Genomic DNA, 16,574 nt, shown 5'->3' on the forward strand with positions numbered 1-16,574 from the left:
ATTTTACCAACATTTATAATAATAATCACTTTAAAAATTATACTAATGATAATTTTTAATGTTAATATTAAAATGTAAAGAAACTTTTTACGATAATACATCTCTATTAAACTTTTTTTATTCATGCATTTCAATTTTTTTTTTTTTTGCGTTTTTTAATTTGCCTAGAAGTCGCTAGTGCACTTTGCTTTTCTGCCGTTCATTTTATCTATTCAAGATCAATATTCAATTCTAAACTTGTTCTCATTTTCGTTAGATTGGAGAATGGATATATATTTTCGTCCCAGGAAAGATAAGAGAAACACGTCCCCGCTCTCTTTTCTTGCAAAATTATTCGTGGGTAAAGAAACTTGCCCCTAGTCCACTTTTTTTCAAATAAATATTATAATAAACATATTTTAATTCAAATTATATAATATTTTGTTCTAGAAATTAAAAGGTAGGTTTAAAAGAATCAAATCATATATACTACTAATTTAAATTTGTAAGGTGTTATTCAAATATTATTACGAGTTAGTGTTATCAGGTCAAGTTTGAGTTTAGAGTCAGGAATTAATTGAAAATTATCTGTACTCAGATTTACTTTTGTACCTCCATTTAAATTTCGGAAGCAAAAAATCTGATAAATTATACATGCCCTCTAAAATTCAATAAAATACACTTAGTATTATTTTCTTTTTCACATTACTTTGAGTTTTCTTTATCTATATAACTGCTTAAAATATTAAGGGGTGTTTGTGTTAATGGGAAGGGTATACATATGTTGTTATGTTATTATGTAAATTGAGGAAAGTTTGTGTGTGTGGGGCAAAAAACAAAAGGATATACCGAGTGAAATTTTAAACTTCAAGAGGTGTGCTTGGATGAACCTACCATGACCCCAAAAAATGGACAAATTGTTTTTTTTTTAAAACACATTCATTATCACAAAAAGGTAATAGTAATCTCACCATTAACTACTTCAAATTAATAGTAATAAAAATACATCCTAGCGCATGTCTACAAGGGACGAACTAAGCACTTGCAAAATGCTTCATTTCTGATGTATGTGGATCATTGGAATTTCTGTTTGCAGGGTCTGGTTATTATCTGATTTGGTGGTGTGGAAATACTCTGCTGATTTTTTATAAGTTTACATATATAGTAGAGTCTTGGTGGGAGGGAAAGAATACATCATGTTTTTTTTTTGGAGGGAGACAGTAGTTATATGTTTTATATTCTTCTATTTTTGGTTTCAGAGTATAGTTATAATTAAGATAGGAGGTTTATAAGCTCCTTTCTTAGTGTGTAACTATGACTCTGCTGTCATGCATGTTCTTTACATGGTAGTTGTTGGTACTTCTGGTACCAGTTGATATATTATTTGTCTTTGTTGGCTGGTATAAATACATAAATAAATAAATAAAACTTCAAGAGGTGTGAGGAAAAATTGTCCAAAAATAAAATCTCGAATATGTTAAACTGATTTTTTTTTAATTAATGTTGAGGCGAAATAGAGTATAGGTGAGGTACTCAAATTTATAATTTTTTGATCATGTCAAAGATAAATAATTACAAAGCACAGATAAATTTACAGCATACCTTTTTTTTTTCTCTTTTCTATAATAAAATGTGGTAGCATAATGTTTTTGGAAAAAAAACACATAAAATTAAAGAGAAGATAAAATGGTTTAGGAAATGACATATTATAAATTATTCATTAAAACCAACTATGCTTAAACTATGAATTTTCTTTTTCAAGTTATACTCACGTTATAAGATTAACTTTCTTAAACATGAAACAACATATTTAGATTCTTTTCACAAATAACGTCTCAAGAAGTCGAACCTTGTTCATTATGCAAGCTTATTGTCATTTGTCAACCTTTTCATACAAGTTTCCGGGTTCTTTGCCATTGTTTCTTTCTAATTAAGTTTGAATGGAGATCGAAATACAAGTCTGACACGTCTGTCATGTAGTGATTGGCATTATACTTTTTTTATTGGGTCATTTTAAAATTGTGTAGGGTCATTTTTTAAAATAAGAAAGAGTGAATATTTTTTTTAGTTTAAGATATCCCTCCAAAAAAAAAAATTGATACTTTAAATTCACGAATCTTTTTATTTACTTCTAACCCATTAACAAGGGATCACTTGATTTCCATCCGTACTGTTTTAGGATAAAAATATAATAATATATTTAATTTTTTTAAAGGGAAAATTTAATATATAATATTATAAATATATTACAAAAACATAATAATATATAAAGTAAATTATGATTATTTAACAAAAAGTAGATAAACATTTAGAAAATCGTAAGTAAAAGAAATGTTTTTATGACTTTTATTATTTTTAAATTTTAAATGAGCAGTAAAATATATGTACAATTTTATTCTTTTCATATTTACCATTAAATATTTAAATATGAGTAATTAATTATCACAGTTTTAAGAAATAAAATAGAAAATCTCTGCTAGATAATACTTAGTTTGCGGGACCTATTAGAACTTAACAAGCAAATTTAATTTCAACACGACTGCAAAATTCTATTTTTGTTTTCGTACTTAATTATCATGCACTTAAAGATACACCTCCTCTTTAAGTGAATCTATATATACTAAACTCTGATTTCCCTTCCTCTGCGATGCATTTATAATTTATCTTATCCAGTGTTGTGTTGCGTGTTTATATATGCTGGCTTCCGTTGATGTATGCTGTAGAGAAACTAGTACGGGATAAAGATGACACAAAAGTTTAGTAGTTTACATATTCTTCCATTGTAGTTTATAATGGTTTATCTAAAAAATTCATTATGATTAACTTCAATTTCTGAATTTTGAAATAAATACCTGGTATCCGTAGCCATATTAAATTTTATTTTACGATACTAACAATTAAAAGCATTTAAATTAATTCCACCATATATTCCTGTGAAGGGACATTTACCGAATACCGACCTAGCTCATGGAACTAATTTAGAAGAGTTCTGAAAAGGGTTGGAGATCATGTTCTGTTTCATATGAGGAGGGAAAAACGTACCCCTATCAACTAGACATGTTATTACCTTTCCTGCCAAATCATGCGCTTCTTGGATTGCAGTTCTTGATACCTTATTTTATGGAAAATTTTGGAAACCAACATGATGGCTGCAATTCATGATATGCCAAATCGGTGCTTTGTCAGAAGCTTACAATGAAAGTATATGTGTGGTCTTTGTGTAACCAAAGCAATTAAAATAAGAACTATTTTAGCTTGAAGTAAGAAATAATTAACTTTAGCCAAATATGTTTTTTGGCACTAGTAGTAGTTAAACATGTTATAACGGGTTAATATCTAACGGAAAACCAATATAGAATCATTTTATATTTAAGTATATAACCTAACTTCAGTCCTCATATTTGACTCTATTCTTATTCATGATTTAGTTCAATTAACAGGATATTCATATTGCTCATTTGATAAGTTTTATTTTTGGTTCCACGTGTATTTTTTTTCCGACAATTTTATTCGAAACTATCTGATACACTAGATGTGGATATTCTCTCTCAACAAAGATTCTAACCTTGCTTCAATGAATAAGTTAATTGAAAAGAAATATATTTTAGCAACTAGAGCATTTATTAACAAATAAAATGTTAAGTGTTGTGATTATTTTCTTTAGTATAATTTATTTTTAACAAAACTTAAATTGGAGATATTTCTAGTTTGTATTAATACTATCAAATAATTTCATTGGTATAAAACATTATATACTATCAATACACCAAATGCTAGTATGATAAATTATATTATAGGGCTTCAATTACAAATTGTTTAATTTTTCAATAGACAAAAGGTTATACAACAACAAATCTCATTCCATTAGATGATGTTATACTAATAAAAGTAGTTCTAATGCTTGATAATTATTTATTTATTTATTAATAAATGAATTTTTTGTGTGTGTAGATATCATAAATTATGCCTTATTTATAAGTGGAAGAATGTGCCAAGAAATAAATATTGTTCAATCTCATAGATTTAAAAACTATTTTTGTCTAAAATAATCGTTATTTTTTATTTATATGTTCATTATTTTTATTTTTATTTATTAAAATGCATGTTTTTAATTTTTCCATTTTATTTTTTTATAAGTAGTGATATTACTAGCGAGTAGCATAATATGATTACGTTATATGTGACCACTTATTCTTGACTTCTAATTTGCCAAATCATTAAATTCATTGTATTAGAGGTATGCATTATTCATTTTAATTGTCTGACATAATTCTCATAATTTTGTTGCATAATAGATTAAGGGACAATATATATAGTGAAATGATAATCCTCCAATTCGGACTAAAGGGAATGTGTGATTATAATCTATGTGTGTGGTCTAAACTCTCTTTCTAATGTCAAGGTTTTAACTTGAAATCAATTACATCGTTAGACTTATCACATTTAAGGTATTGTCTATTTTACCTCACATGGTTCTTACAATTTAATCCTTAGAATACATCTCAATAGATTAAAGGAAAAGGTTTATAAACTAAGACCTTGACTCCTAATCAATATGAGACTCTTTATATACATTGAAATAGTTTCAACCTTTGCACGATCATTTGCTCACCATATTTAAGTTATTATCCACATTTCAATGAATTTAAGGATAAGTGTATCTATAAACTATCACTAGTTTTAACTCCTAAACAATGTAAAACTTTTTTTTATATATACCAAAACATTGGTTTAATTATAAAATAAAATTAATGATAACAACTTTAAACATATATTTTAATAAGACATAAAATCACATTTGCTATATTAATTGCACCATCGACAATTTTATATACAATGATGTTATTTTTATAAATCAATTTAATCATTGAATTTTAATTATATATTACTTAAAATATTTCTATTAAATTTTATCAAATTTAAACAACTATAAATATGTAATTACATATTTTTTATTTTTATATATTCTAAAAGTAAATATTACATAATTTTTTTATGTATATTAATAGAATATTAAACAATTTTGAATTAAAATAAAATTTATAAATATAATAAGAAATTTCAATTGATAGTAGATTTTGAGATAAAATTATTCAATAATACAACATACAATTTGTGTATGTGATATTGGCATGATTAATATTACACAAATATTTTACAATAATTGCATAGATTTTCAAAACCTTATCACTCTCCTTTGCAGCACACGGGTAAGATTCAATTTTACAGATCTCCTAACTCCTAAGTATGTGATAGTGGTAGGGAAGTTTCGTATGTGTATTTAAGTCTACCTTGGACGCCAAATCTGACGAGTTGATTATGGATGCTTAATGTTAACTTTCATTGGATTCAAAGTAAAATAATGAAATGTGTTAAATATACACACCATCTCCATCCATAATAATTATTTGATTCCAATCCAGTCCTCTTCTGTGTTCTAAAAGTATCCATTAACGTATCTCCAATAGTACCACATGTATATGGGTATTGGAGTGCTATGTCTTAATTCAACTTCATCCCCCAAATAAAAGCATATGTCCAACGACCAACACTCCACATTTCTTTGAATTTTACCACCCAAGAAAAGTAGAACGTGGGTTGGGCCATTCTTGCATTTCATCATGCACTTGATCGTACATCCCAGAGAGAGAGAGAATTTTTTTAAAAAACGATAAGGTTAAGAATTAGCTGGAACACTGAACAAGGTCCCATGTGGTATACATATATGGACATGCATATATATATACTGATGAGCCACTTACCAATGTTGTTGTGTGTACATGTTGAGGAGGGAAGGAACAGAGGAAGTGAAGTGAACCATGAACAATCTGAATTGGGGCATCGAATCCAAGATGGAAACATCATGGGACCCAACACACTGGTGCACCAACACTAATTAACTATGATTTTATTATGTTCATGGAGCAAAGATATATGTCAAGACTACTACTTGGGCTCGTTCGTTCGGGGAAAACTGTGGTGTGGTCCAACGTAACAGGAACTACTGGCTGGTGGACCATGGAATTGACCAATCAACTGGATATTAGCCTCATACAAATATGGTTCTGGCTCTGCTTTGATGATTGAGACTCCCACGTTTTTTCTCTTTCCTCTCCTTCTTTCTTGAAAGTGAGAGCGAAAGATTTTCTGTAACGAGTGAGAAACTGTCTTTGGTACTATAGATTCTTTGCGTGTATTTTACCATTAAATTAAAGAGTCTACTTAACTACTGTTATTAATATATTAGTTAAGAAATCATAAAAAAATAAATAAAGATTATGAACAACATAATTTTTTACTTTTTAATAAAAACTTACCTATTTTAAGTCTTTTAACCAATATTTTTAGATTACTTGGTTAACATTTGTTTGAATTAAACTATAATGAAATTGTAAAAGATATAATATGAACAATAATTAATAGAATTTAATTAAAATATTCTTAAAGTATAAAAGTTTTTAAACCGCCATATATTCAATTATATATTTATTCTTTACAATAAGAATTTAATTTTATTACACTACTATAGTATATAAAAGGAAAAAGTTGCTCTATCTTAAATAGAACTGAGACTCCCTTAAATCCCTAACATTAGAGTGAGTGTGCTTGAAGATGTGGATAAAACGGAGTGGTGGGAAGACGAAGAGGTCTATCTATGACACTAGTAACCTAAGTGCCAGTTACCACCCAACTAGAGTCTCACACTTCTTCCAACTCCAAGGTTCGATCAAATCAATCTTCAAAAATCGTTGAACTTAGGGCGTGATAGAGTCCATGGAGCAGGGAACAACTCGTGGGCCATACTATAGTCAATGGCACCACCTGTCATCACCATTACAACTATGACTGTTTTGATGAAAATTATGATAAATACCTAGGTCTTTAATTATTTTTTTATCATACTTTTGGTTGTTGTAATAATGATTTTTTTTTACATATGTCATGATTTCTTATTTTTATTTATATATGTTTTTTGTTTAAATTAAATGTAATTTACGTGACTTCTTAATTTATTGTAGCATAATATAATGAAAATTAAATTAAAAATTATTTAAAAATAATCATCAATAATTATTAACAACTAAGCCGTCCGTAAAATTCAAAAATTAATTATCTAATGTGTGAACCAATTTAACTCGGTTAGTTTGATTAATTTGATTTGTTTTAATCCTAACTTCAAATAAAGCGAAATCAACCCTCAATACGCTTTTATATGTGCCTTTATTTTCAATTAATTTATACCACTGATACTATAATTTTATTTTGTTGTTTTTTTCAACCACATCAATGGCTTTATGACTTTTATCTTAATATATTTTTTTACTGTGCATATTTTTATGCGTTAAAATTAATGTAAATACAACTTTTCTTGTCAATTCAACACTTTGTCAATAGTCATAGTGGGGCACGTGGTGTGCCTTTAATTTGCCAATCTACCCAATCTTAATATATTTATTAACACTCTGTCCTCCACCCGTGTAAGAGAAGGAACTGTGATGGTCAATGTCAAATCATATCCAATACTTTTACAATCTTTTAGGCTAGAGTAACGTCATTACAAGAGTCATGAAAATAAAGCCATTTTTATACTGCAAATTTACGTATGTATAATCATACTTTACGTACTATGTTTTATGTATTATTTATCGAAGACATTATATTTTCCTTTGCGAAAGTTACCTCCTTAACATATTGAAAATATATAATGTGAAATGAATATACATATATATAGTTATATACGTAGTTTATCTGTGTATATATAGTGGGAAAAATCACCACACACGGACATGAACAAACTCTGCATGGAGCTTGTACAACTTTGCGTCTTTGGTGCAAACAAGGAATGTGAGAAAGTCAATATATGGCATATTCTAATTTTTACATTTATCTTTCAACCGCCATTACCTCTATAGCTTCTTTTTAGTTTTGAAATTTTTTCTCTGGATCGCAAGTCGAAACTAGGGAAGCACGCTAGAAGTGGAAGAGCTTTTGTTTTTGTGTTGGGCCACAATAAGTCCTTATGTTGAATCAGACCATCAAATCCTCACATCTGGAATACATATATTAGCAATTACCATGCAACTACCACATGTATAGAATTAGAAACAATATTAAAGGGAAGACAACTACGTACGTCTTTGTTCTTCGAAACTAGCACGCATTTTAGCCTAATTTAGGTCATGCCACACTAGACTCGTCCACGATCTAAACTATTTTGAATCCCTTAATTAAATGAGAAAATACACTTATGATGTGCATGTGTTTTATAAAAATAAATTACCATGCATATCATATTTTTAAGGAAGATGAATAATTAAATATCAGACAAATAATTAAGGGAATTACATGCAAGTTAAAGTTTGTTTGTTCAAGTTTCAAAATAAGTGATAGGAGTAAAATTAATGCTAAGAAGAGAGGAAACAAAAGTTGTTGACAGAAACATTTGATACTTCAATTTTTTTAAATTAAAATTTAGGATTTAATTCCTATCGTAAGTATAAAGTTATAACTATATTATTTTACTTCGAAATCAATCAATCTAATGAAAGGAAAATAGTCAAATGTAAAATAAAAAATCCCATAATCCAGTGGTTAAAAAAGAAGAGAGAAATAGGAAATGATCATGAATGAAAGACAAAGAAAGTTGAACAAATGAAATGGAGGTAGAACTTTGTAGTATGTGGTGGGGACCATGCTTGGATGGGTAAGGGAAAAAGACGTAGATGAGTAAATAGAGTTGAATGCGTGGGTCCATTGCAAAATAGCACATAGGGGGTGTCAGAAACTCTACCATTTTAAGGAGAACAACATCTGCATCAACATAATAGCACGTGGACCTTATTCCAAATTTGGCACTTCCCTTTAAACAAGTCACGTCGTAATTAGCAAGTGGGCTCACAGTATAACTTGTGCTGTTTTTCTATACGAAACCCCGTCTCTTTCGTTTTAAATATAATAAAAATTGTAAGAGTAAATATATAAGTTGTTTTACAATGGATTGGTACGTATTCATAAAGGAGGAGGACCAGGAAAAATTGGACTAAAACTAAATCGAACAAACTTTCGTTCCGCTTCTTTTTCCTTTGCGATTGAAATTATTATTTCCAGTTTTAACTTTAAAATGATTTGTTTAAAAGGAAAAAAGAAAAGAAAAAAAGAAGTTAAGATTAGCTCGATGGCATTCCTGACTGAGTACACGCTTGTGCTACGCAAGATGACAGTGTATGAATCAAAAGGGACTTTTTCACAAAAATAAGAAAAAAACTATTTACATAAAAGGTGTAGTCTAAAAATAATCTATATGAGTGATTTTATTTTTTAAATCGGTTATAATTAATATAAAAAAAATCTTTTTACATCGACCATATCTATCACTCTTTTGGTTTTACATGTGTTAATTAACATGTGGACAAACACACACTTAATTTTGTAAAATTATTGATTCTAGTTAAAAGTTTTTTATTATAATTATTACTAGTCCTAAATGTTTTCTTTTTTTCTTATTTATTTACATTCATTAATATTAGATTTCTATTTATCGTAAGACGTTGATTTAGGTTTTTCTCATTAACTCAATTATAGGATCAATTATGATTTATGGTTCTTTTTTAACCTATGTATTCCTTGTCTAATGTCTACCAATGATGTACCGATGTACATGGACTGATGGACATGCGAATATTAGTTAAAATTATTTATTCCGTTCATATTGGTGTCTAAGTTCACATCCACTGAGTCTGATGAACATCTTATTATATGTTGAGTATGAGTATCTCGACTAATTCAAGCAACCAAGTAAATTATATTAATCTTTGCATAAACTGGTAATTCTATGATTTGTCTCTCTTACTTATCATATGTCATCTCCTAAATATTGGATTCTGTTGCTTCTAATCATATTGATGGAATAGCAATCTCTCATTTTTTTTCTCTCTAAATTATTACTACCCAGAATTTCTCATCATATAGCTAAGGTCACAAGCACGGGTCAAGCTATAAAATCTTCCTGTAATATATTTACATTTTGTTCTCATAGTGCCCAATCCTCGTTTCATTTTACTCTCAATCAATCAACTCATTCTCATTGCTGATTATTTTTAATTTTTGACTTAATTAAGTTTTTTATATATAAGTAGTTTTTAGATTATTACTTAATATTTTTTTTTTTCAGTTTAGTATCTGGAAAAAAAATTAATTTCATTTTATTATGTGTGGTTAATCATCTTCCATTAAATGATCTTTCATTAAGTAATGATGTGATAGTCACGTCATCACCTTCAATGGCGTGGTTGATTGAACGTGACGATGTGACAGTCTGTCATGTTATCATTTAACGGAAAATAACTAACGATAAGTAATAAAATGAAACAAAAAAAATTAAGTAGGTATTTGACAAAAAAAAATTTTTTAAGTAATAATCTGAAAATGATCTATTTTTCCAGGCACAAAACCTTATTTAAGTCAATATGAAAAATAATTTTTTAGTTAACAAATGATAAGGATGAGTTTTATGAAAATAAATAATTTAATTTGAGATAAAATGATAAATGATCAATTTTATTATTTTATTAAAAATAAAAAAATGATAATCATAAATTTAAGTTATGTTTAAAAGCAAATCTTATAAGTCAATAAGAAAAAATCATTTCTTAAACACTTTTATTTGTAAACTTGTAAAAAAAAATAAAAATTAATTAAAATAACTTGATAAACATATATGTAATTTACTTTTTATATAGAGCTAAAGAAACTTTATCCAATTTATTTTTTAAGATAATTCCTTATTCAAAATAAGAAATACATTAAATTAATAAGATATTTTTTATTGATACGAATAAAAAAAATACTATTTAAAATTTACAATAACTCACTTATCAATTTATCATGTTTAATTATCTAAACTAGATTAATAAGATAGTATTAAAGGTGAAATTAAAGAGTTAAGATGTATACATTTAATATTTGGACAAAGCTAAAAGAGAACCCAACAAGATCAAATGGTGAAATATATATTTTGGATGTAGAGAATAGTGAAGGAAGAGTGAGAAAAGACATAACATATTAAATGTGTACATTGATCATAGACAGTAAAACACCAATTATATATGGTTTAAATAAGTTTTTCATGTTATATATTAAATAAGTTTTCAATATCTGAAAAATAGATCGTTTTCAGATTATTATTTAAAAATTCATTTTTTGTCAAATACTTACTTTTTTTTTTAATTTCATTTTACTAACTGTCATTAATCATCTTCCGTTAAGTGATCACGTGACATATGAACAGTCACGTCATCACGGTCAATCACTGACACGTTAATATCATGTCATTGAAGATAATGACGTGACAATGAGATGTCCATAACAAGATGTGACTCTCCATCTGTAATGTCATAATTTATCGAAAGGCGATTAATAGTAAGTAGTAAAATGAAACTAAAATTTTTTTTCTTAATTGAAAAAAATAAATATTAGATAATAATCTGAAAACAACTTTTATTATAAGTATGAAAAATTTAATTAAACCTTAATTTTTACTAATAAGTCTTTTTTTATATTGGTTCAGGCTATCAGATAAACAATTTGTCCAGGATATGAATCAAATGGGCTCTACTATATATTTTCAAACTTCATTGTCTAGCTGTAAAATCTCCAAGCCTCATGCATCATCATCTAAGTCATCCAAATTTGAATAGGTTTTGAAGCATATGGTAATTTCTGGTCATTCCCTGTTTGTAGCCCTTGAAGTGAGTCTATATTTGATAACTTTTATACGCACATCAGACAAGCAACACTTGTCTATTAAAAATAAAGATTTAATGATAGTCATTAGATACATTTCTTGTTTGATTATCGCGAAAGACTTTTTTTTTATTTGCAAACAAAAAACATGAATAAAATTTGTTAAACTCGGGTATAGATCGATAGGAGGAAGTGGACCATCTTTGTTAAAAATAAAAAAAATAATTATTTTCTTAATTTTTATATTGTTTTAAAAGTAATAAAATTTGTTTTGACTAATAAATATTCCTTGTGTTCCAACAACATGGTAGTTTTAGAGATTTCCTTTTAAAAGGTTTTTCCAAGATTTTCATATATAAAATAAACCCATATGGTGGCTACTACATGTTTCTTAACTTAAAAAAAGATATTTTTTGGTTTCTCATCTCATCACAAACCCAACCATCACAATAACGAGAGGCCACATATCAAATGACAATAAAACTTTCATTATGAGAGAATGAAATAAGTAAATCTTATCCAAGTGATAAAATCATAACGAGTTGAGATTAAATCACTTAGTCATGTGATTACTATTTTAAATGGTCATGTCATGATCTTTTATATAATAACTTTCAGTCTAATTAACCATCCATGCATGATCTATATTAAATCCAAATCATTTTGAATGAACTTCCTACTGAGTTATCACAAAACACATCTATAAAAAAAATTAAAGATCGAAAAACATGTATAGCCAGATTTTATTGTTAATTCTTTAAATAATTGTCCAAGTTAAAATTACTGTAAATTATCTAAGAGGATTGCAACTCACATTATCTCTTATATGTACGTTAGGGGAAAAAAAGATGATAATTTTAGCCTAAATAATTTACAAGTTTTTCATTAAATATTTTAAAGATATACTAGTAGTAGTCTCAAAATAAGCTTTATACAAGTAAAACTGTACAAGCTACTTAAACAAAAAACACGTCCGTGTGTATAAAAACAAATGGGATATATATAAAAGTTATTATAACTTGAAATTTTTAATATGAATACCTCATCTGTGATTCTTGTTGGGTCATGATCATTGTACCTCATTGTTATTCAAACTAATAAAAAGGACTTTGTGAAAGGAGGAACACGACTGATGTTGTACTAGCAGTTCACGATGGAAAAACAAAGTTATGGGTACTTAAAAGTTCCAACCACCACACATGAGAAAAGCAGAGTTTGAAAAGCGACGGCATATAGCCCCACTCGATGAGCTCCATTATTATGTTGATAACAGCGGACCCCGACATATATAAAAGATTAAATTTTACCAATTTTGTCTTGAGGTCTTTCATAGTTAGAAGCTCTGATTTGTACATAAATCCTGCACCAAAGTCTGCCCAATGCAAAATATCTTGTACATCATGCTTCATAGTGCATGATACTGATGAGAGAGGTACACATCCAAGTGCTTCAATTATCAAACTTGGATATGGATTCTAATCCTTTAATTCTTGCAAATTAATTACTCTGTTGTTGGCATGCCATAAAAGTAGGTGAGGCTCTAGAGCAGATTAATTTCAAGTACACTTGGTAGAGAGATGAGACTTTAATTAAACTTGAGACTACCTTAGTTGGAGAATATAAATATACTGGGCCAATGATCATTTTTAGGTGTTCATTGAGGTTAAAGCGTTAAACAAATTTGTTCAATCTCAGGGATGAAATTATTAACACCATAAAAAAGATTATTGAAAAGCAAGGAATGTCATTGACCCATCTGTATCAGCAATGTGACAAATTAACATATATCAGTGAGCTGGTTTGAAAGAATTACAGTTTTGTTAGCCTATCACATGTTACGTCAGATACGATTTCAATTTGTCTACTTACTACTGCAGCCATAACAGTCAAGTGATTCCAATTTTCACTAAGCTGGTTGGAAAGTGATGACTATAATAAATGCGCTTCTATTACCACATTTCTTAATGGCTACTTCCAAAAATATATTGAAAGAGCAGCAGAAATTTATCATAGTGTTAATTTATCAATTGACTAATAAAATCTCTTTTAAATTTGTAATGTGAATAAATAAAATCGAGAAAAAGAACTATACACTCGTTCAATCGTAAATTTATTAACTTTTATAATATAATAATTATTTTATAAGTCATATTAACGATGAATTATAATTAAATGATACGTTGTTAATAGTGTATATGAACATTAAACTCGTAAAATTATTCTTTATTTTTGGCAACTAATGTCTTTAAATTGAAAAATATGTTTTGAAACTTAACTTGATAAAGAAAATTCTTATTGATAATTGCAAGTAAGTTTTATTAATAACAAGTGTCTCTCCTTGCAAGTAAGTTTTATTAATAACAAGTGTCTCTCCTCACATAAAAATCATTTCATAAATCATGTAAGTTGGTGTTGATTTTTCATTTTTTTAAAGATGAATCTTAATTATTAATATGTTAATTTTTATTAATAGAAGACATTCAAATTCACGTGACCTTTTCTTTATTTTTTTTTAATTTTTTAATCATCAAATCAATCTTATAATTTTATTTAGAATTAATATTTAATACACAAAGACAAGAAGGTGATTTAATTGGGATGGAAAGCGAGGTGATGATATATGTCAGGTGACAACATTTATTTATGTATGGAGGTTTATTACATAACACATGCAAGCCATATGTGTATGTCATATGCATTATATGAAAGTCACTCTCAACTTGCCTGTAACCAAGAGAAAACAAAGGGTTCAAACCCCGACACATAAAGAAATTGGCGTGCAACGGAGAAAAGTGCCACATTAATGTTGTGCAAATCCAAAACTCCATTATATATGGTCCTCACTCTACCACTACCACCAACATTACAATGGATCTTCGAATACAACAAGGAACCTATTTAACTCCAGACTATAGATTGGAAAATACAAGCTTTTGTAACCCTCTCTCTCTCACTCACTGTCGTAAGTACGATGTTTATTCCTAAAGAATACTCATGCGGGAAAAAAAATAATTAGGGATGGTTATTAATATCATAAACATTAAAACTACTGTTACATCAGCTTTATTTCATGATTTTATAAAATAGTTATTGAGTTTAATTGAATAAAATATCGATTTAGTTTTTTTCTTTAGTAAATATTATTATTAGTCGTTTTGAATCATGATATTTTTTAACGAAAAAAAATAGTCACTAATTTAAATAATCGTCATTTAATTTAGACTCTAAAATTGACAGTACGGCTTGTCTTATTTTAATTTTTCATGTAGACATTTAAATGGATTTTAATTTACAAAATTTACATACACAATTTAAACTTGTATTAGTTGTATAGACATGTCATTGTAAAAAAATTTATTGTGAATTAATTAGAAATAATTATTGATAAGACTTTATAATAAATATTATAAAAATCAATAAAACTATTGAAATTTGAACCAAAGAGTTCATATATCGAAACATTCCATTAGTGAGTTAAACAAAAGCCACTTTAAACGTCTTAGGTGACTTTTTATGATTTTATGAGTACATAAAATTAAATTGGCATTCTGTAATTAAATAAAGTAATAATTAAAATAATCTCATCATTACTTGTTACTTTTGTAATTGATCCTGATGGACGGTTGGATTAATTATTTTTGTTTTTATTTTTCAGTTATAATTTTTTATTGATTATGTGTAAGAATGAGGAGTTGAGTTTATACCCACTCAAGAATTTCTCTTGAGATTTATCACGGTCCCTATAAACAGCCATCTTACTGACAAGTTGGCAGATGAATTTTTTTAAGTATATTATTAGGATTTTGATTTTTAATTATGTGAATGGAAAATATTTTGTTGAAAAAGATCAAATTTATTTTAGTGATTTATGCCTAAAAAGAATTAATAATAGTAATATATAACTATTAATAAAGACAATTATCTCATTTTGTATACACATTTGTTATTTTTAATTTATCCTTTAACTATTTTTTAAAACTATCCATAATTACAAGTAGTTAGTGTTTAATAATTTTTCAACACGACACTAAAAAAAGATAAGATAGTTAAGACATGGAGTGTCTGTTTTTTAACTGGTAATAATAATTTATAACTATTAATAAATATAATTATCTCATTTCTTGTACATATTTGTTATTCTTAATTTATTCCTTAACTACTTTTAAAAATTATTCACAATCACAAATAACTAGTTTTTCAACACAACAGTTATTACAATTATATCTAACTAAAAAAAGAGACAATTAAGGTACGAAGTACTTGTTTTTCAACTAATAATAATAATAATAATAATAAAGGTTTCATATGCTTTTGATGATGGCGTTGTTAATGGGTGCTCCATGCACATGGAATTTTCATGAATATTCTACGGTTGCAGTTTTCTCCATCCATTTATGAGGTGGTGAGGTACTTGACAAAGACAGCATCTGCGCCAGACCAATGGATGGAGATAAATTGCAAAGTTAGAGCGTGTTGCCAAAAAATTTTAATTATGATAAATTTTACCGGCAATTTATGCATGGCTTAAGGAGGATAGTTTGATTGCCAACCACGAAAATAGTAGACATGACTTCCCTCTATATCCTCGATTCACCACATTGAATCACATGCATTACATGGTTGTATGACTTATCAAATGCATGTGAAACCTGTCAATCCATGTTGCAATCCACAAAAATTTTCACAAGTACACAAAAAAAATCCTGCTGTACATAATTAGAGTTGTTAAAGTCACTTAACTCGTCACCACACATCACACATGGGTTGATTTACTATATATATATATACTATTAAACTTTTTTATCTGAACCTATAATGACTTCAAGTTAGATTTGAAAAGTTATGGGTTGGGC

Source organism: Glycine max, chromosome 5 (genome assembly GCF_000004515.6).
Source record: "Glycine max cultivar Williams 82 chromosome 5, Glycine_max_v4.0, whole genome shotgun sequence".
NCBI classification, from domain to species: domain Eukaryota; kingdom Viridiplantae; phylum Streptophyta; class Magnoliopsida; order Fabales; family Fabaceae; genus Glycine; species Glycine max.